The 24,023-nt window shown below is 34.7% G+C and overlaps 1 protein-coding gene across 4 annotated transcripts in view; it reads left to right on the top strand.

The window, feature by feature from the left end:
• PEAK1 (pseudopodium enriched atypical kinase 1) overlaps positions 1 to 24,023 on the top strand; it is a 295,173-nt gene that overhangs the window by 123,112 nt on the left and 148,038 nt on the right. For all 4 annotated transcript variants that reach the window (XM_060005562.1, XM_060005563.1, XM_060005560.1 and 1 more), the window contains one exon: positions 6,590 to 6,671. The gene's annotated coding sequence lies outside the window, so the exon portion shown is untranslated. The remainder of the gene's footprint in view (positions 1 to 6,589; positions 6,672 to 24,023) is intronic.

The following is a 24,023-nucleotide window of genomic DNA, read 5'->3' as shown; positions in this document are numbered from 1 at the left end:
TTTGTGTTATGATACTTGCCACTGTTTCCTTTATTAGACTCATACATTCATTAATTACAAAGAACCTCTATGTGCTAGGTACTGGATTGGTTGCTAAAGTAAAATTGTCTCTGCCCTCAAGGGGATCAGGCCATTAAGGCACTGTTGGACAGCCATAGACAATGTGATATACGCTGAGTTTCCTGAGGGCACCGAAAAAAGCTTTTGTTTTTTCTATTGAAGAGGTAAAGGTGTGACTGACACTGTCCTTTTTCTTGCCTTGAACGCAGAGGTAATGCCTGCATCTATAGCAAACAGCTTTGAAGCAGCAAATCAACACAATTAATGGAGCAAAAAGATAGAAAGAGCCTTGGTCTTTGATGACCTTCTTGAGCCTCAATACCGACCCTTGACTACCTATCTCTGGACTTCTTATGTGGGAGGAAAAAATTAGTACCCTATTTGTTTAAGTCACACATAAGTCAGGTTTTCGATTACTTGTAGACAAATTCTCTCCCTCCCTCTCTCCCTCCCTCCCTTCCTCCCTCCCTCCCTCCCTCCCTCCCACCTTCCCTTCTTCCCTCCCCCTTCCTCCCCCCACCCCCACCCTAAATTTTGTAGCTTTCCTTTAATGGACATTTAACATACACACTATGGTACACAGTGGTATAATGAATCTCCATCACCACCTAACTATAATAGTAATTGGCCAACCTTGTGCATTCTCGTACTTTCTCTGTTAATAATTAGAACTTAACTTAAGGAATTCTGTAATAGAAGTATGTGAAAATACTGTGGAAGAACAGGCAAGACTGACTAACTTGGCCTGAGGTGGAGATAGAGGCTTATCAGGAAAGACTTCACAGAGGAGGTACCATCAGCAGAAGCCTTAAGGGCAAGTAGAAAATGGAAGAAAGAAGATTGCTAGTGAAATTTATAAGATACATAAAGGGCCTTTAAAAAGTATGATATATTCAAATAATGGGAAATAAATTATCATGGCTAGAATATACAGTTTATCAGAGAAGTGTGTCAGTAGGTGAGTCTAAAAAGATGGTTTGGTGTCAAGTCATAAAAGAACGTGTATACCATACCAAGAAGTCTCAAGCTCATCTTATGGGTACAAGAGAGTGTAATTAGGTTTGGAAAAATAACACTGACAATAATATCACCTGTGATTCTGGGGTAGAAGATAGAGAGGGAAGACAGTAAACTGTGCCAATGGTCCAAATGATAGAAAGGCATTTAGTGATAACTGTAGTGGGGTTGGGCAGGGGGAGATAACTTTAAGAGATATTTCAGAGGAAGAATCAACATGATTTACTCCCTGGCTAAGGTGGAGAAGGGAGTCAGAGTCACAATGAATAGATGAGATGGTGCTATTATTGGAGAAGTAATATAGCAGAAGACAGGTTTAAGGTAGGTGCAGAAGATGAGCTTGGTCTTTTAAGTTTGAAGTGCTGGTAGGACATTCAGGTAGATGTATCTGGTGTGCCAAAAGGAAATATAGGACTGGACCTTAGGGGAGTCTCAAACCAGAGAGTCCCATAACTTGTCTTTCCTGCCAGATGTCATATATCACATCGTTCATATGTGTGTGTACATATACACACACACATATGTAAATATATATACACATTTGATCCTCATTATTCATGGATTCCATATTTGCAAATTCACTTACTTGCTAAGATTTAAACTCCCAAATCAGTAATTGTCGTGCTTTCACAATCATTTGCAGACATAGGCAGAGTGGCAAAAAAATTGAGATGCGTGATGTGTACATTTTAAGCTGAGGTTGAGCAAGGTGACATCTTGCCTTCTTATTTCAACTCACGTACTATAAAGAAGCATCTTTTTTGCCATCTCCTTAGTGCCATGTTTTTCACATTTTTATGCTTTTTTGGGGGGTGATTTCACTGTTTAACATGGCCTCCAGATATTGTGCTGAAGTACCGTGTAGTGTGCTTAAGCACAAGAAGGTTGTGATGTGCCTAATGGCGAAAGTAAGTGTGTTAGATAAGCTTTTGTTCAGTTATGAGCTGTGCTGTTGGCTGTGAGTTCGATTTTAATGAATCAACAGTATATATTAAATAAGGTATCTCTTAAGTACACATTAAAAAAAAACTTACATATTGATAGGTTGATAAAATGTTGTAAGCAGAGGCTTGCAGGAACCTAACCCTGTGTTTCCCATTTCCTAGAAGCAATGGAAGCACAGTATTCACCAATTCAGTGTTCACAGAAACTTTATAGAACCTAACTACCACACATAGCAAGAATCGACTGTGTGTGTATAAAATCTACTCTTTTATGAATAATCCTTACACTTGTACAGTACAGACATTAGTCTCAATGTATGCTTGAGATTATGGTCCCAAGAAATACATATCTCTCTTTTCTTGTTGAAAAAATAAATCCATATCAGACAAAAACAGTTTGCTCTTGCAGATGGATGATTCCATATTCCCTAAGCCAATGGTCTTTTCACAAAACAGAATATTAAAGAAATATAGGTGACATTGACTGACAGCCTCTTAAATGATCATTTACAGCACACTTGAGCATAACATGTTCATCACCATCATATTGGTAGGCTGCCAGTTTCTTTTATAGCTTGATGTTTTTCTCTTTAGCAGACTTGCAACATTTTCAGTGTCTATTCTCTTAGAAAAATTTATTTTACAGTGATGTTCATGTGTGAGGGAATTTCATGATCCAAGACTAGTGTTTGTGCATTCATATCTGTCAATTTGCTTAAATACAACAGCTCAAAAGGATTTTTTTAACCTATTATTCATGAATGTTAGTTCATATCAGTAGGGTTGTTTTAAAATGGCAGGTATGATGTGAGAGTGAGAATCATCCATCTCTTCTGTCATAACATCAGTGTTATGTTGAAAATTAACATTCAGCTTTGTATCTCTCTTTTTACTGTCTGCAAACCTGAAAGCAGGGAATTGGCATTTACAGTCAAGGACAAGAAGACATACAACTCCATGCAAATGATTTTTAAGCTCCAAAGTGCTTCTGTGCTTATTTACATATATCTGTTTTCTAATCACCTTTCCTCTTGATATAGAAGATGTGCCTAAGGTTGTTATTATCTTATACAGCTATATTGTCAAGTATATAAAATAACAAAGATACAATGATACAGACATCCACTTAGAGATGCTTCAGTTTGGGGTGGCTGATTTAATTGTTTTATTTATTCCTCTAACGTAATCCTCTTCTGACTATTGTGTGGTTTTCTAGTTAATATATTAGGGTGAGTCTTCTCTGTTTTTACTGCAAGCAGATTTTGTGTCATGAAGTATAGTTCAGGGATAACAGCATTTTTTTCCTCTTCTTATTCATGGTAGATAACCTTAATCTTCGCTCTTCATATGGGAATACCTCATACATCTGTTCTTCTGTACTATGACTAGTGTATTTAAGTTTCAGGATTGATATTCTTTAATTCTGCATTCAGAAAGCAAAATATTTACAGTTGAATTCCTCTGTGAATTGGCATTAAGCTTACTATATTTTCATTTTCCCCTGCTGATTTGGAGCAACCTAATGTTCTAATATTAAAGATTATTTAATGAGATTGACTAGCCCTTGAACTAACTGAAAGAGAGAGTCTGTGTTACCTTATTCCAATTTCAGTAAACTATTGTGCCATATAGAGATATGTTATAATTTCAGGATTTTATGTAAAGTTCTTCAGTACATGCTAATTAAATGAGAGTATCTCCTCAAACTTATAAAAATGCAAGAGATTAACTAAAAGATGAAAGCATCTTTCTAAACTAATATCTCTTTAATTGAAGTAGAGGGTAGTGTCTGTAAATGGCAACTACATCATACAGTTTCAGAGAAAACTGTTTAAAAATCTTTGGTGATTTACTGGTTGTGTCTCTAAATTTTTTTATATGGATGGCTACATTCGTGAGTTTATATCTGCTGTTTACTATCCCTCCAGTCTTGTCTTACACGTTTCCTCTAAATGTGTCCATTTCCATCTCTGTTTTACTCACTCAAATACTTTAATTTCCTTTCTTCAACAATCTGAACTATTACTCCTCGTATCCCTAGATCAAGACTTTTTTCCAAAGAAACACTGAAATCCATTTAGTTGCCCTTCTCACTGGCTTGATATGTATAAATTATTTGCTGCTTGTTGTTAGTTTTCTTAGTTTCAGTTCCATTTAACAAATATCTCCTGAGTGCTTGTTGTGATAATGCGTGAGCTTGGTGGGGTAGGGAAGTATACTCTGGAAGCTTCCCAGAGAAGATGATCTTGGACCTGAATCTTGAAGAACAAGTAAGAATTTCCTATTCATGGAAGAAGTGTAAGTTTATGTCAACAAAGAGAACAGCGTGAAGCTTGACAAATAGTTCAGTATGGCCGTAGTGTGATGAAGTGGGAGATAGGAAATGAAGCTGAAGAGATAGGCATGAGCCATGAGGACTTTATATGTCATACTTGGGCATTTATTTTTTGGGTGAACTTGGACTTTATTCTGTGGATAATAGATAGCTATTGAAGGGTTTGACATACGGTGTGGCAAGATTTTCATTTTAGAGTGATCATTTTGGCAGGATTATGGTAAATGATTTTGAGGTAGGGTAAGAGTAGAGGTGGGTAGACAGTTAGATTACTGATTTAGTCATATTGAGAGATAATGCCCTGGATTTGGATACTATTAATAGGGATGAATTGAGGACATAGACATGGAAAGTGTTTAGAGTAGAAATGAATCAGACATTTAAAGTGATTGGTGAAATGTGAGATTACCGTTGGACTTTGATTTGAGTGTCTAAGTGGCTGTTAATAACTATAGCAGGGGATTTAAAGAAGGAATAGATGTTAGGAAAAGTTTTTAATGTATTTTACTATGGTACTTTCAGGTGGAAACAGAAGACAACAAGATATAGGAGTCTGATGCTCAGGTGAAAGGTCAGGATTAGAAGTATTCATGTGAAGGTCCTCTCAGTCCTGTTGGGAGTACAGAGGATATGGGTAGAGTATGAAGTGGGCAGAAAGCTGAGCCCTGAGGGGAAATGAAAAAGGAACCCAAGAAGGAAACTGAGAAGGAAAAAAACTCTGTGTCTTTGCCTAGTTTCCCTTGAAAGGAGGACAGCTTTATCCTTTTTGTATCCTCGGTAACACCTTGAATAATATAGTATAGATACTCAGTAAATGTTTGCTAGTTATTTTGTTTAGCTGGAAAGCATCTCATTTACTTTGAGATTTTATTTAATATTTTACCCAATTCCATGACTTGACAAGAAATATTTTAAAATTCATATCATTTCATGAGCACCTACTATGTACCTAGGCACTGTGTTAAATACTTTATGCATATTATCAGATTTTATCCTTAAAATAATCCTATAACGGTAGGTTTTATTATTTCCATTTTGTTTTGAAGAACCTGAGGATAAGAAAGATTAAATGACTTGATCAGCTTTTTCACATGTCCAAATTTCATTTTCTTAACCATCAATGATGATCTATTATGTGTTTAGACCAAACGACCATTTGAAAGTCAGTTCTGGTTCCATTGTGATAATTACTCTGACCCAAAGGCACTGACTTATACTAAATTTTGCACTGTCAGTCTTATGTGGATTAGCATGGTAGTTGGACACCTCTCTGTTCCTGAGTGCAGTAAGGCTTTACCTAATTCTTTTTAACTTTCTGGGGGACTATTTTTTCATTTTTCTATTAGCAGTTTGCATTAGATGACTGCTAAATTGCTTAAGGTTCTAAAATCCTATAAATCCATTATTTTGAAAAACTCAAAAACAGAGGTTGCTTAGCATCTGCTAACAGGTTTTAGAGATCTATAGGATAATGACTGTGTTTCATGACTCAGCTAAAATTATATGCAAAATTTGATGCACGTATGTGCATTTTTCTGGGCATCAATTCATAGTTTTCATCAGATTCTCATAGTTGTGTATACCTCACCACTCACCCTTCACTCAAAAGATTAAGTATAGCTCTAGAAGTATTTTTGCATACTGTAATAAACTACAGTGCTTTGTGCAATCCTTTTCTGAGTAGTTTAAGTCATCTTTAACAAAGCATTGTTATTCATTGAAAGTAATTTTTGAGGTAAGGATACTTTTTGTCTATTTAGACCTGTAGTATTTTCTAAAGTAAAACACCTCTTGGTTATTTTATCTCTTAAAAACAAGTCCATTAAATAGAGTGAGTATTGGCTTATGGTAAGTACTGTCTTATAGTAAATTTTATTTTATTTTATTTTTAACATCTTTATTGGAGTATAATTGCTTTACAATGGTGTGTTAGTTTCTGCTTTATAACAAAGTGAATCAGCTATATATATATACATATATCCCCATATCTCTTCCGTCTTGCGTCTCCCTCCCACCCTCCCTATCCCACCCCTGTAGGTGGTCACAAAGCACGGAGCTGATCTCCCTGTGCTATGTGGCTGCTTCCCACTAGCTATCTATTTTACATTTGGTAGTATATATATGTCCATGCCACTCTCTCACTTCGTTATGGTAAATTTTAAAATGCTCAGTTTTAAAGTGTGAGTCAAATGACCTTCACTAATAAACATTCCCCACTTTGCTCTTCCTGTAGGAAAAGAATATTTGAGGTCCATTCCTCAGGAAAGAAAAGGAAGCAATGACATAATGCCTAGAGTTGGTGCCAGTTAAACTGGGTTTGTACTTTTTCTTTTCTTAATGTAACACATTTATTCTAATCTTGAATCTCTTTTTTTTTTCAATCTCCTGCCTTATTCCAACAGCAGAACTTATAATTTTGAACTTTGCCTTAGTATGGAAGAGACAAAGATGAATAAGATAGGCCCCTTTCTAGGTATTTGTGATGTCTGTTAATATGAACAACAGAATCATAAAAAGCTAGATAAAAGTCACATTTTCAGATAAGAAGCTTGAGAGGTCTGGTAAATTGCTCAAGGTAAAAAAGCTATTAGATAGTCAGTCAAGGATTCAAACTCAGATTTGTTGACTCCAAACCCCATTTACCTTCCATTTTGTCACACTGCTCCTCATTTTATTTAGGTTTAGTTGTACAATTGCTTATAACTGAAGTTGAGGACCAGGACCCCATATATTTAATTTAATAAATATTTTTGATAAAGTAAAAGGAGAGGAAACAGTCTCTATTCTCCTAAAGCTTAGAAGATTAGAGAAGGAAACTAATATTTGTAGAGCACTTAGTATGTGCCAGACACTGTCATAGGGTCTTAACATGAGCTAGATCACTTAATTCACAACAGCCAGGTGACATACTTGGTATTATCCCTGTTTTAAAGAAACAGGAAGAGACTGAAGCTCAGAGAAATAAATTGCCCAAAATCACATAGCTAGTAAGTAACAAAAGCAGAATTAAAACTCTGTACTGTGAAAGGTTAGGTAGGATTTACATCATACCTATTGACTTAAAACTGAATATCACACAAACCAACTGAATAGCTGGACAGTTTGATCTAAGCTCCTTTTGCTATTAGTGACATTTGTAAACATTTTTAATTGGACTATTAATAGTTAAGTCATCTTCACCAGAGTAATATTCACATTTTCTTAATAAGCTTTTCATTGTAATCTGTTTGTAAAGATAATTGTTTAAGCTGTGATGAAGAGAGAGTTTAAATTCACAGAATAGTGAACAACATCACATGATAGAAAGGATGTTGAGGTAGGAGTCAGGTCTGAGTCCTTCCTACTCCCAACTTTCCTACTGACTTTTGTGATCTGCCAGTCTCTTAGCCTGCTTTTGGACTCATTTTGTGAGATGAGAAGGTTGAGTTAATGGTTCCCTAAGTCTCTTAGAACTATGAAATTATCCCAAGAGTAAGTAGATTTTTTAATGTGATTCATACGTAAATATCAAAGACTTTTTAGAGATGAGAAGTCTTTAGAGATCACCTAACTGAATCCTCCTATATGATAGATGAAGAAACTGAGACCCTTACATTTGTATGACACTTTAAACGTCCAAAGCTCTTTCACATACATTAATCTCATACAAGCTTCACCACAATCTTGTGGATTAAATATCATCATCATCATTGTACAGATGAGCAATTGAATTGGTCTAGGGTCACATAGCTGAGCCTAAACTAAATGACTGACTGTCAACCTAAAGTTTGCCATGTTTCCTTGCTTTAGTGGGATTAATTACATCTTTGTGATGAAGTCCTGTTGTGGGAGAAAGTGAGAATTCAATGATTTATGAAACAAATCCAAGCAGGAAAAAGAAACATTCCCTAGTATAAAAGTAGTAACGACTACAGCAGTATAAATAGCAGAAACAAAGAGGGAAGGAGGGGGGCAAAAACTAGGGTCTACAAGTTGATTTAATATTTGTTTTCATTTATTCCTGGATTAGGAGTAGGTATAATTGACTTTTAGTATTTTTGTGTTTATCAATAGTGTACTATTTGAATTGTTTTATCCTCAACAAAGTATTGATAATTCATAGAGAAACCATACTTCGTAATAAAGTACTTGTAAATTGTAGATGAGCTAAGGAGAACTTAAGACAGTTAATTCAAAAGGATATAAGACAAACGAACAAATTCGTGTAGGAAGCTAAATTTTACACGAAATTATTTAATTATTTCATTGCCTTTAGTGATGTGAACTGAATTTTCTTTCCTATTTCCACTCTGTAGCTGTGGAAACATTAACTGTCCCCATGCCAGTGATCCTGCTGTGCAGAACAACAAATTGCTTTACCTTGGTAGCTTTCTGTAAATAATATGTATTTTTTTAATTGGAAAGAAAATTATCTTAAAACTAGAATATGGATGTTAGCAGTTATTCTTTTACAGTCTTGACCCCCAATTTTCCTTCCTTTAAAAGGAGGTGATTTTCTAGATTACATGATGTGATGGTGCTTTCTCTGTGGAAATGAAAATTCGGTCATTAATAAAATTTCTATTTTTATTCTATATTAAAGTTTTTTATAAACTATATTCTATAGAACTAATAAATGGAAGGAGGATCTTCCATATGTTTCTAATCAAATAAAACAATAAAGGATGGAATAGGTACACAACAAAATTGAAAGTAACAGTGTAAGATTTCTTAACTTCTTAACAGTGTAAGATTTCTTAACTTCTCTTAAGTTAGAGAAGAAGAATGTTTTTCCTAAAGTCTTTCTTCCTTAAGAGAATTTTAAAGATTCTTTTGCCCTGTTGGCTGACGTTTCTTCCACATGCCCTTCCCTACAGAGCCCCGCCTCGCAACCAGCTCCCATTCTAATGTCATCAGATCCATGGTATCCAGGGAAATGGCATTTGAGGAAAACTTGAATAGACTGGTCTTTAGTTCTGTTTTGAATCTGGCCTCAAAACATGCGCAAGAGTTTTTTCAACCACTGCTTTTAAAGCTCTTTAAAGGAAAAAATGAAAAGGCCACTTCACAGTAGTTGATATTTAGGTTTTGTTTTGAGATAACTCAAGAGCTAGTCTCCTGGAAACTTTAAACACCTGACATAAACAGTTTTTTTTACTGAATTGTACCTATTATAATATGACTGTCTTGCTTACCCAGACTACAGTGAGTTTTAAGGACTACAGTTAGCTTTTCATTGGCCAGCTGTGATTTAGTGGTCATAATAAAGTTATGATATTGAGCTGAGGACTTTGATTTTTTTTTTTTTTCCTGTGATTTTTGAGTTTCCCTTGTTTGGCTTTAGGGTTAAAGAGCCAGGCTTCCAGGATGGTGCCTCATTCATTTTAAAAGATTCCCTCAGTATACCAGTAGTTCAGAAGACATGGGTTCAATACATTAAGCCTTTTAATTTTTTATAAAACTACTTCTATAAAGAAATTGTTGAAACACTTTTTTTTTTCAGTCTTGTTTACAAATTTGGTAGCACTAAATAAAATGTTCTGCCAGGAGATTGATTCAGTATTAATATATCACTAGATTTGCTTTTTTGTATGGGGTTTAGTTTCTGTACCAGGGTACTTTCTAAGAATGAGATAAGTTCTTAATAGATGTATGGAAATTTGAGGAACTGTCAGATCCTTTTCAATGTCATCTTCAGTAAGTCTAAGGATGGCAGTGAGGGAAACACAGAGATGTTGGTTTGTGTGTGTGGGTGTATGTATGTGTGTTTGCATGTGTGGTCTCAACACTGAGGAAGTGCGATAAACTTAGATTTGCAGCTTCCTTCTTAAAGGTTAACATGACAGTGGAGTTATAAGGAAATACTGATTAGTTTTCCTTTTCCAAATGTATTGCTATTTAACAGTTATATGTAGCTCAGGACTTATTTTATATCTTAGTATGTATTTTAAAGAATTAAATGAATTGATTCATATTTTTTAAAAAAGAAATGTAGGGCTTCTCAGGTGGCGCAGTGGTTGAGAGTCCGCCTGCCGATACAGGGGACACGAGTTCGTGCCCCGGTCTGGGAGGATCCCACATGCCGCAGAGTGGCTGGGCCCGTGAGCCATGGTCACTGAGCCTGCGCGTCTGGAGCCTGTGCTCCGCAACAGGAGAGGCCACAACAGTGAGAGGCCCGCGTACCGCAAAAAAAAAAAAAAAAAAGAAAAGAAAAGAAATGTAGGTGATAAAGGAGAGTAACAGAATCAGTTGGCCTACATTTGTATTATCAGTTCATCTGTAGTTGCCTGGTTATTTGGATTTATCAGAGAAAAATAGTATCAAGCAAGTATAGTTAATGGAATATTTGTTGGCATATATATATGCCACTTTTATTTCTCAAAGTGAGAATATTGGATAATTTTTATAAGTATTCAGAAATTATTCTGTTGGATGTAATTGAGAGTGTTGTTGAAATAGATACTCATTTTTTCTCCAGTCTTATTTCTTTTATGAAACCCCATCTCCAAAAAAAAAAAAAAAAATTAAACCAAAGGCTATTTGGGATTGCAACCAGGGTTTTCTATGAACACTGAATTTGAAATTAAAATTGTATGAATTCCCTTGCTGGCTTTGCTCATTCTTATATAGGAACAGAACATTTCAATATAAGACTTGGTAGTCTGAGATGTTGCTAGTCTCCTGGTCTTCTACAGGAGATATGAAGGATTGTAAGAGATTTGGAGAACTGCAGATTTTCCATACAGGTTTAAAAAAAAAAGTACTTTATTCTATTGAGTGAAACCATTTAAAGTGGCTTACTGTCTCTTTTCCAGTAATGCCAATACCACATGTCTTATAAAATTAAAAATAGCAGATGTCATTTTTCTAGCATGCATACTGGTTCACAGACTTTTTAAAAGCAAAATATAGAGAAGGTCTGATGTGATAAAGAGAATAGAAATCTTGTATAGCCCATATAGTCTGAGTCATCTACTCAAAGCTAGTAACTAAGGTCAGACATTAAGAGCCCATAAAAAGATCACAGAAAACCAATAGCAGAGAATATTGAAAGCCAGACCATACTGTCTGAAGCAAGATTATAGAATCCGCTTGAGTGCATAGAAATATTTTGTGTTCCTTATTAATTATGAGATAATACAAATTTAACAGAAGCATGGAATAGGAAGCTTTACAGATCATTTAATTATTTCCTTTCATTTTACAAAAAGAAACCAAGGGTTAGGGGGTAAATTACTTACTCAGTACCAACTAGGTAGTGACAGTAGTAGGAGTAGAATACAGCTCACCCTTGAATAACAGAGGGGTTGATCCAGGTGTCATTTATAGTCAGCCCTCTGCATCTCCATTTCGTCCACATCCACGGATTCAACCAACCATGGACCATGTAGTACTGAAAAATATTGAGTATTGAATTTAGTATTAAAAAATATCTGCATGTAAGTGGACCCATGCCGTTCAAACTAACGTTCAAGGTTCAACTCTTATCTATCAAATAATTGAAGATGGGACTTAAAAGCTGTGATGGGAAATGATGGTTTTTATTATTGTTGTTTTAAATTTCTACATACAGTAAAATTTACTTTTTTATTAGTTCTGTGAGCTTTAACACATGTACAGATCCATGTAAACTACTGCTACAAACAGGATACAGGTAGATCCATCATCCCAGAAAACTTCAAACTGTCCCTTTTTGTTCAAAACCTCTACCTACATTTAAGCCCTAGCAACTACTGATCACCTTAGTTTTGCCTATTCCAGAATGTTGTATAAATGGAACTGTTCACTGTGAGCTCTTTTGTGTGTGGCTTCTTTCTCTCAGCTTAATATTTTTGAGATTCATCCATGTTGTGCGTATAGTGGTTTATTCTTTTTTAAATTTATGAGTAGTATTCCATTGTACAACTACATAACCATTTGTTTAGCCATTCACCTGTTAATGAACATTTGAGTTGTTTCCAGGTTTTAGCTATTATGAATAAAGCTGTTGTGATCGTTTTTTTAAAGAGAAAAGGAAAAAATTTTATTCATACATATTATACGGACCCCAATAGTGAGCTCCTAAAGTATTCACAAAGGTGATTCACTTCATACTTTGAAATAATTATAGATTCACAGGAAGTTGCAAAGATAGTATCGTACAGAGATGTCCCCTGTACCATTCACCCAGTTTCTCCTATTAGTTGCATCTTATATAACTATAGAATAATAATACCAAAATCAAGAAATTGATATTGATATAAAGTGAATAATAGTTCTTTGGCATTTTATCACATGTGTACATTCATGTAACCAAGACGGCAATCTCACCAGAAAGATTTCCCTCCTTCTGTCCCTTTATAGTCACACACACACACACACACACACACACACACACACACACACACACACACACACACACACACACACACACCCTTCACTCCTGGAAACCACTAATCTGTCATCCATCTCTATAATTTTGTCATTTCAAGAATGTCATAAAAATGGAATGATATAGTATATATATAAACTTTGAGATTGGCTATTTTCATTTAGCATAATGCCCTTGAGATCCACCCAAATTGTGGTGTGTTCATTCCTTTTTATTGCTGATTTAGTATATTTCATGGTATAGATGTACCACAATTTGTTTAACAATTCACCTGTTTTAGGACATTTTAGTTGTTTCCAGTTTGGGTCTGTTGCTAATGAAGGTATTATTGATATGTTAACAAATAATAAGTCTGCCATTTAATTTTTTGTTTTCTGTTTGTTTCCTCTTTTTCATTTATCTTTTCCTTTTCCTGCTTTCCTGTGCGTTACTTAAATACTTTTTAGAATTCCATGTTGATTTACTATAGTGTTTTAAAATGTATTTCTTTGTATAACTTTTTCATCATTGCTCTAGATATTACATTGTATATTTATAGCAGATCACAGTCTCCTGTACCACAGTACCACTGGCACTGCTACATTTTACTACTTCAAGCAAAGTGTAGAACGCTTACCTTCCATTAGTTCCTTTATCCTCCCTCATTTAATTAATATTTTTATGTGTAGATGTATTATTTATAGGTGTATATTATATGCATGCATACATGTATTTTATATGTACTTGTTTTAAATATTTCCTTTACATACATTGTGAACCATATCAGACAGTGTTATAATTTTTGCTTAAACAGTCAGGCATAATTTGGAAGACAAGAGGAGAAGAACTCTTACTGTATGTATCCATATTTTTACTCTTTTTGGCCTTCCTCCTGATGTTCCAAGATTCCATCTTTTTTCACTCCCTTTCTATTTAGAGAACTTCCTTTATCCATTCTTTTAGGGCAAGTCTACTAGCAAAAAATTCTCTTAGCTTTCCTTTATCTAAGAATATGTTGATTTTCTCTTCATTCCTTAAGGATATTTTTCTAGAGGAAAAATTCTGGCTTGACAGTTCTTTTTCTTTCAGCACCTGAAAGAGATTGTGCCAGTTCCTTCTGACCTCTATAGCTTTTTATGAGAAATCCACTGATAGTCAAATTGGTTTTCCCCTGTAGGTAAAGGATCATTTTTCTCTTGCTGCTTTTAAGATTTTTTCATTGTCTTTAGTTTTCAGAAATTTGACTATATGTGGTGTGGATTTCTATGGATTTATGCTGTTTGAGATTTGTTCAGCTTCTTGAATCTATAGGTTTATGTCTTTTGCCAAATTTGGGAAACTTTTTTCAAACATATTTTTTCCAATATTTTTTCAGCCCTACCCTTTTTCTCCTCTACTTCCAAGACTCTGATGACATTAATGTTGGATCTTTTGTTATAATTTCGCAGCTCCCTGAAGCTCTGTTCATTTGTATTCAGTCTATGTCTTTTGTTATTTAGATTGGGTAACTTCTGTTGTTTTATCTTTTAGTTCACTGATTCTTTCTTCTGTCCCCTCCATTCTCCTGTTTAGCCCATCCTTTGGCTTTTTAATTTCAGTTCTGTAATTTTATTCTTTGTATCTTCTATTTCTTTGCTAAGACCTTCTGTTTCTTAGACTTTCTATTTTTCATTTGTTTCCAGTGTGTTGTCTCCCTTAAAAATTCTCATTGAAACTTTTTATTGTGGCTGCTTTAAAATCCTTGTGAGATAATTCTTAAATCTTTGTCATCTTGGTATTGGCATCCATTGTTTGTCTTTTCTCATTTATGTTGAGGTTTTCCTGATTTGGGGTATGATGAGTGGTTTTCAGTTAAAACCTGAACATTTTGGGTATTATGTCATGAGACTTTATATTTTATATCAATTTAGCAGGCCTCTTTTGATACTTCCCTGCCAGGGTGAAAGGGTGCTGCCTCATTATTGCCACCTAGAAGTATAAGTTCAGAGTCCCACTTACCCTCCATTGACATCTGGGGAGGAGATGGCTGTACTTCTGGGCAGGGGTGGAAGTTCCAGCTCCCCACTCTAATGACACCAACCCTGCTGGGTAAATACCTAGGAGTGGAATTGTTGGGTTATATGGTAAGTTTTGTTCAACTTTCAAAGAAGGTGTCAAACTTTTTTAAAGTGATGGTAAAATTTTACATACCTACCAGCAATGTGTGAACATTTTAGATGTTCTAAATTAATGTTATCCTATAGAACTTTCTGCAATAATGAAAATGTTCTATATCAGCACCGTCTAATACTGTAACCACTAGCCACATGTGGCTGTTGAGCAGGTGAAATATGGCTAGTACATCTGAGGAAGTGAATTTTTTATTTTATTCAGTTTATCAATTTAAATTTAAATGGCTACATGTGGCTAGTGGCTGCTGTATTAGAAGGTGAATCAATGCAGCTCTACAGCCTCACCAGTATTTAGGCACCACAGCTGTACGTCCTCACCGATATTTAGAATTGTCAGTCTTTCTAAATTTAGCCATTTAATGAGTGTGAAATGGTATCTTGTGGTTTTAATCATTTAATGTAATTATTGGCCACTTAATTTTTATAATGATTTTTTTGAAATGCAATTATTTTTGTTTGTTGACTTTTTAAAAAAATTATTTATTTATTTAGACTGTGCTGGGTCTTAGTTGCGGCATGCAGGATCTTTAGTTGCAGCATGTGGGTTTCTTAGTTGTGGCATGTGGACTCTTAGTTGTGGCATGCATGCAGGATCTAGTTCCCTGACCAAGGATGAAACCCAGGCCCCCTGGGTTCCTGGGTTCCTTGGGAGCGTGGAGTCTTACCCACTGGACCACCAGGAAAGTCCCTATAATGATGTTTTTAAGACAGCAGAAGTTTTTAATTTGATAAAGTATGGTTTATCAGGTGACTGTTTCTATATTTCTTTTTTTTTTTTATGGTTCATGCTTTTGAATCTTTGTCTATCCTAAAGTCATAAAAACTTTTCCCTGTTTTCTTCTTGAAGCTTTATAGTTTTACATTCTACTCTTAGGTTTATGATGTATTTTCATTTAGTATTTTTACATATACAAAATCCTGTCATATAAAAGCAAAATTCATTTTTATTCCATATGAATATCCAGTTGTTTCAGCAACACTTGTTGAAAATATTTTCTTTCTGCATTGAGTTACCATCGCACTTTTAAAAATTAATTGACCAAGTATTTTATAGTCTATTTTTGGATTCTCCATTCAGTTTCAGTTTTCTATATGTTATCATTAGGCTATTACCAAACTATATGGATTGCTGTAAGTTAATGTTAACTCCAGAAATCAGGTATTGTAAGTATTCCTACTTTGTTCTTCATTTTCAAAATTATTTTAATTATTCTGTTCATTTGGATATTCATATACATTTTAGAATCAGCTTGTACATTTCTACAAAAAAAACCTGGGATTTTGATTTAGATTGAATTGAATGTGTAGATGAATTTGCAAAGAATTGCCATATTAACAATTTTGAATCTTCCAATTCATGACTATGTTATATATTTTTATTTATTTCAGTTTTCTGTAATTTGTCTTAGCTTTGTTTTGTAGCTTTCATTTTATAGGTCTTACACATATTTTGTTAGGGATAAACTCAGGTATTTAATTTTGTTTAATGCTATTATAATGGCATTTAAAAATTTTTAAATTTCTAGTTGTTTGATATAGAAATACAATGGATATATGTATATTGAACACAAGTTCTACAGTCTTGCTGAAATCCCTATATAGTTTGTATACGCCTTAGAATTTCCTATGCAAATAATTTTGTCTCCTGTAAATAAAGACATTTTAACTTCTTCCTTTCCCATCTTTATGCTTTTCATTTCTTTTTTGTGCCTCCATATAGCTATGATCTCCAGTATAATGTTGAACAGAACATTTATTATTTATTATTATGTCAGTATTTTACAGATGCCCTTTATCAAATGGTAGTTCTTTTCCATTCTGAGTTTTCTGAAGTTTCTATTTTGAATATGTGTTGAAATTTATTAAATATTTTTTCTCTATTGAGAGGATTATATTGTTTTTCTCCTCTATTCTGTTAATATAGTTAATAACATTGATTTTTAAAAATGTAAAATCAACCTTGTATTTCTTCTTATATATTGCTGAATTTGATTTTGCTATTTTGTTGAAGATTTTTGAAAGTATGTTTATGAGAGGTATTGGTGTGTAGTTTTCTCATAATGTCTTTTTCTGGTTTTGGAATCAATCTAATGCTGGCCCTATAAAATCAATTGAGAAATGTGTCCTCCTCTACTTTCTGGGAGAATTTATGTAGGATTTGTATTACTTCTGTCTTTATATGTTAGATAGGATTTACAATGAAGCATTGGGGACTGGAGTTTACTTTGTGGGAATATTTTAAATTACAAATTCAATTTCTTTAATAGATACAGTGTTATTTGGGTTATGTATTATTTCCTGAGTCATTATGGTAATGTGTCTTTTAAGGAATTTGTTCATTTCATCATAGTTGTCAAATTTATTGAGATAAAAGCATTCATAGGGACTTCCCTGGTGGCGCAGTGGTTAAGAATCCACCTGCCAATGCAGGGGACACGGGTTCGAGCCCTGGTCCGGGAAGATCCCACATGCCACGGAGCAGCTAAGCCCGTGCACCACAACTACTGAGCCTGAGCTCTAGAGCTCATGAGCCACAACTACTGAGCCCATGAGCCACAACTACTGAAGTCCGCGTGCCTAGAGCCCGTGCTCCACAACAAGAGAAGCCACTGCAATGAGAAGCCCGTGCACTGCAACGAAGAATAGCCCCCACTCGCCGCAGCTAGAGAAAGCCTGTGCACAGCAACGAAGACCCAACACAGCCAAAAATAAATAAATAAATAACTTAATTAAAAAAAAATCATTCATAAATGGCCTCTTGTTCTTTTAATATTTGTAGACTCTTCAGTAATGTTTCCCCTTTTGTTCCTAATATTGCTGATTTCTGTCTTTTCTCATTCAGTCTAGTTAGAGGTCTGTCAATTACACTATATTTTTTTTTTCAAAGAACCTGTTTTTGGTTTCATTGATATTTCTCTGTTTTTCAGTTATCTATTTCATTGGTTTCTATTCTTTGTTAATTTGTAACTATCTACTTATTTGGTTTAATTTGTAGCCTCTTACCATGGTAGCTTAGATAATTGATTTTAGGTCTTTTCTGCCTAATATATGCATAGAAAACTGTAAATTTCCTCAAAGCATCTTGTTAGCTGCATCAAAAATTTTGATAGGTTAGGTTTCATTTTCATTCATTTCAAAGTATTTTCTAATTTCCCTTGTGATTTCTGGCACTTAGGTTATTTTAGAAGATGTTAAATTTCTAAATGTTTGGGAATTTTCCAAGTATCATTTTGGTTTTGATTTCTGATTTAATCCCACTGTGCTAAGGGAATATAATATACTATGTGTAGTTTCAATTTTTTAAAATTTGTTAAGACTTATTCCTGGTTCAGTAGATGGGCTATCTTGGTGAGTGTTTCATGGGCAGTATAAAAGTTTATATTTTGCTGTTGTTGGTTGAAATGTTCTATAAACATCAATTCAGTTGATAGTGCTGTTCGAGTCTTCTTTATCTTTGCTGGACTTTCAGTGTGCCTGTTCTTTTCAGGTACTGAGGGAGGAGTGTTGATGTCTCCAACTGTTTTGGGTGCTTGTTTGTTTCTCCCCTCAGTTCTGTCAGTTTTTGTTTAATGTATTTTGTAGTTCTGGTATTATGTACATATACATTTAGAATTATTCCATCTTCCAAATGAAGTGATCCCTTGATCATTATGAAATATCCCTCATCATCTCTGATACTATTTTTCTCTTGTCTTCTGTCTTCTCTGATATAAATGTGGCTATTTCTTAAGATTTTGGTTTGCATGGTATATCTTCTATCCTTTTATTTTTTAACTATTTCCTTATTTTAGTGTGAGATTCTCATAACATATATTTGGTTTTGCTTTTTTAATCTGTCTTTTAATTGGAGTATTTAGATAATTTACATTTAATGTATATATTAATGTGGTTAGGTTTATATCTACCATCTTTGCTGTTCTTTTTCTATTAACCGTTCCTTTGAATTAATTTTACTTTGAATTCCATTTAATCTTCTCTATTGTTTTTTTCCTTTATTGGCTTATTCTTTTTTCTACCTTTTTATTTACTTATTTTAGTGGTTGCTCTAGGATTTATAATATGCCTGTTATTGCATTCTACTATCAAATAATTTTATACCATCTCATATAATGTAGTACATTTATAACAGTATTCTTTCTTTGTCTCACAGTCATCTTTTTCTCTCTGAACTTGATTTTGGCTAGATTTTATTGCTGTGTCTTCAAGTTCACTGATTTCTTTTTTTCTGCAGTGCTTATCTCATCCAGTGAAATTTTCACTTCAGATATTATATATATATATTATCTCTAGAAGTTCTATTTGGGTCTTTTTGAAAATTCTCCATTTCTCTCTTCCCTGTATTCCTGTTTTCATTTATATGGAGCATATTTATAACACCCTTTCAATGTCTTTGCCTGTTAATTCCACCATGTCTGTCATTTCTGGGTCTCTGTGTTGACAGATACTTTTCTGGTTATGGGCCACATTTTCCTACTTCTTTGTATGTCCAGTAATTTTTAATTAAATGTCAGGTATTTGTGAATTTTACATGTTGAGTTCTTGATTTTGTAGTATTTCTTTAAAGTGTATTGGACTTTTTCCTAATAGGCATTTTAAATTGCATATTAGTTTGATCCTTTCTAGGCTTTCTAGGCTTCCAAGCACCTTTCAGGAGGGTCTAGAGGAACTTTTATTTTAGGGCTACTTTTCCCCTGCTTCTGCACGTGGCCCTTCTGGGGTCATTACTGATAGCCTTGTATATTCAGTGAGGTTTTTCCCCTCTTGCTGGAGGGAACTTGTTGAAATATTGGCCCCATATCAGCTCTGTGAATCCTTTGTCTTAGAACTCCCTGGTAACGTTTTTCCTTAGAAGTTCTTCTTGGCTGGTCTCAAGAAATTTACCCTTCTCATGTACAGGTTTTTATTTAGCTAAATACTCAAGGGAACCCTCATTTAAACTGCTGGAACACTTTCACTGCTCTCTGGAACTCTACCCCATAAATTCTAGCTACCTTGGCCTCCTTGTACTTTTTTCTCCATCTCCTCACGTCAACAAGATTGCCAGACTCTATTTGGGTTCTTCCTCCTGTACTGGAGTAGTAAATTGCTTCCTGGCTGAGAGCCTTGGGTGATGGTAGGGCTCGCCTTATTTGTTTCCCTTTTCTCAGAGATCACAGTCCTGCACTGCTAGTGTCTGAAAATAGTCCTCTCCTATATTTTATACGGTGTTCTAGTTGTTTGCAGTGAGAGGATTACTCTGGACTTTTTACCCCCTCATGCCCTCAGAAGCAGAAGTTGAATCATTCTAGAATGAGTTTTAATACTAACACTTTTACAAAATTGTGAAACTCTCAAGCAGTTATTATTTTTACATAACTTTTAACCATTTATTCACTTTTTCCTCAGTATTGTTATAAAGATCTTGTATCGACTGTAGGAACTATTATTTATTTTTCAATTCAGGGAGCCCATTACAAACTTTAAATCAGAAGCTGACCCAAAGAAAATAATTTATCATACCTAAGAAATCTCACAAATCAGGAAAATGGATTTTCGAGTGTACAAAAATTCTCTCAATATTATGGAATAGTCATTTTAAATATAAAATTATTATTTAATATTTCATTAGAAACATGAAAGACTTGGAATGAAATACTTGGAGATAAGGAAAAAATGAACCATTTGATCTAGTGTTAAAATATAAGTCCTATCATTTTAGAGCATAACCATGTGAGTATATGTACTTTATATCAGGAACGGGCAAATGTTATCTGGAAAGGGCCAGATAGTGTATATTTTAGACTTTGTGGGCCATACAGCCCTTGTTGCACCCACTCAGCTAATCCTTCGTAGTACAAAAGCAGCCTTAGATGATTTTTTTTTTTTTTTTTTTTTGGTGGTACGTGGGCCTCTGACTGTTATGGCCTCTCCCGTTGTGGAGCACAGGCTCCGGACGCGCAGGCTCAGCGGCCATGGCTCACGGGCCTAGCCGCTCTGCGGCATGTGGGATCTTCCCGGACCAGGGCACGAACCCGTGTCCCCTGCATCGGCAGGCGGACTCTCAACCACTGCGCCACAAGGGAAGCCCCTTAGATGATACATTTTTAAATGTGCTAGCTGTGTTCTGATAAAACTTTATCTATAAAAATGAAATTTGAGTTTCATATGATTTTTATGCCTCAAAATATTTTTCTTCTTTTGATCTTTTTTTCCTGCTATTTAAAAATGTAAAAACTACATTCTTACCTTGCAGGTCATACATAAACAGGTGGCTGGTCAGACTTGGCCCCTGGGTCACAGTTTGACAGTCCCTGCTCTATGTGAATAAAAAGCTCCCAAGTAAGCGGTAGGATTCCTGTCGGACTGTTGTGTTTTCATTCTAAGTAATGCTTTTACTTAGGGAACTAAATAAATAGTTCCCTACTATTAAATTAAATACCAAAGTAAATAAGATCACACAGTACTGAGCCTATAGGACTTTGATAGATTTTAAAATGTCAAAGGTTATATCAGAGGTTCCTCAGTTAATGGGGAATTGGGGCTAATGTCCAGTTTATCTTACTCTCAAACTGGCACCTTTTCTCTTTTTAATTATGCAAGGTTAAATTCCTTCCTTCCTATTTTGTTTCAATATGCCTATCTTATTAACGTTTAAAAATTGGCATATATGTATCCTAAATTTATTTATTTTGTGATGAACTTGCCCTGGTACTCATAAACAAAATGCCCCCCCCCCCCGCACAAGCATTATATCATTTTTAACTTCATGCTGTCCCCACTTACAGGATCTAGGGATTTTTCTTCTTAGTTCACAATTTTGAGAATACAGCCTCTTCTCTTCATCATCTTTGCTTCTGTATTGTCTTCCACATAACCCTGTTAGCCAGTTAGAACACAAAACACATTTCAAAGCATATTCTCTTTTTCTACCTGTTGTAGCTTAGCATACTAGTCAGGCCCCTCTTAGAATACTCAGAATTTGTCTAACATGTAGAGCAGTGTCGATATATACAGTCTATGACTTTGTTTGGTGTTATGTTCACACAGTTAACTCGAGCCATACTTGAATGATTATGTAGTTTGTATTCTCTAATCATAAGTGTATTTTCCTTCCTTAAGGTATATAATTGAAGTTGTTCTTTGGCAATACGCAAAATCCAGTGCTGTGGAAGTTCTAGAAGAGAGGGCTTGAATTTAGGTATATGCTGCTGTTGCCTCAGTGAGTGGGTAGTAACATAGCTGCATATAGTCATTCATCCAGGGGTTACTTTTTCTGCCTACATGTCTTCATGATGTTTTCCCAACACACTAGTACACCATCCAGGAAAAAAACAAACAGAAAACAAAAAAACCAAAAAAAAAAAACCAGGCAATTTATTTCTTTTTACATGCAGAGAGAGAATAACCTTTGTTTTCAAATATAAAATAAAAATAAGGATTGGTTCTGAAAGAAGCTATGAAGTAATAGAAAATCATCATCCAAAGAGAATTTGCCTAGTTACTTTAAAAAAATTACGAATTTTTAAGAAATTTTTTACACAAATTTCATTATTTTGATAATTTAGAAACTTTTCCCCATGAGTATTATAAGCTTATTTTCCTATCTTAATGACGTGTATGCCCTATGTCTGGAAGATGCTTCCCCTAAACTTTTCCATTTCTGGCTCATTTCAACTTGAACATCATCTCTTCAGAGGGCCTTCCTTGATACACTGTCTAAAACAGCACCTCCACCTTCCCAGTCTCTAACACCCAGTTTTATTTTCTTCAAAGCACTTATCACCATCTGAAATTAGTTTATTTATTTGTCTCTTTCTGTATTAAAACAGTAAGCTCTCTGAGGTGAGAGATCTTGCCTTCCCTATTATCTGTCTATCTGTACTACTCAGAACATTTCCTTTCATATAGTAGGCCTTAAGTATGTAATTTATATGTGGCTGGAAGGATGGATAATTGAAAGTATGTCTAATGCATGATCTGTAGGAATATTTGATAGGCTCAGATGTATTGAGAGTCACCAAGAAAGAATACAGTGAGTAACTTTACCCAAATTTATTTCACTGTAGAACTACTTTTTCTTTAAGCATTTAGCTGTATTAGACTTCCACAGAAGACATTTTGGAAATGTGACAGATGTACTGATATATTTAATTGTTTTTTTCCTTTTATAATAATTTGAAACTTATATACAAATTGTAAGAATAGTACAGATAATTTTTCCTAAATCACTTGAGTGTAAGTTGCTGACATTATACTGCATCACCTCTGAATTCTTTAGAGTACATTTCCTACAAAGACATTCTGCCACATAAGCAGGATAAAATAATCACAATCAGGAATTCAATGTTGATAGGTTACTACCATCTAACCTACAACCCTGTTCAAGTCATGCCAGTTGTTCTGGAATTCATTGGTGAGCATCCCTAGGAAGGAGGGAGGCACAGAGTAGGCAGCCTCAAAATCTGCATATGTCTTTCCTTTCATATCTTTGATCACTAAGTTCATATGTGTAGAGGAGACTCCGTAGTGCCTAGTGGAAAGTAATAGCTGACATGGGAAGTTGTTGAGGTGATATTTCAGATTTGGAGTTTGAGTTCTACCAAACACATCAGAATAAAGCATTCAGAAAAAGACTATTTTGGGGACTGAGAGGAAAGGAATGCAGGGTGGATTATGGAAGGATAATCAATCCCTGCATTAGGAAAGAGTAAGGAGATGTATGTTCTCATTTCAGTTTTTCCACTAACCAACACTTACCCATGGGAAATCACTTCACTTCTCTATCAGTACTTTTCTAGGTTATCTGTATTTGTATATCCATAAGTTCAATTTCTTTTCATATTCAAATTTCAAAATAAAATAAGCATTAATTGCATTTTTCTTCTTTAAAGACTTACAATGGAAAGAAGACTAATTTTGCCACTCTTTATGTGATACTGGGCATCATCATTTCATCTATATATTGGTGATATATATTTTTTTTTTCTTGGTAATATTTCTCCTACATGCTGCTCATCATTGTTATGTACCACATGAAGTGGTGGATTTAAGCACTGTAAGAACATTGGGTATTGTTTTCATCATGAATAACCCAGCTGTGTCAGAGTTAGATATTGTTTGATGTTGCACAAACAAAAACGTCCTTTTTAAAATGCTTTTTTGTTTCTTAAAATTTATTGAGAGGTTCA

The sequence above is a fragment of the Delphinus delphis genome, chromosome 2 (assembly GCF_949987515.2).
Source record: "Delphinus delphis chromosome 2, mDelDel1.2, whole genome shotgun sequence".
In the NCBI taxonomy this organism is placed as follows: Eukaryota; Metazoa; Chordata; class Mammalia; order Artiodactyla; family Delphinidae; genus Delphinus; species Delphinus delphis.
Note: the sequence above shows the minus strand (reverse complement) of the source record. Positions and strands in the feature narration are given on the sequence as shown.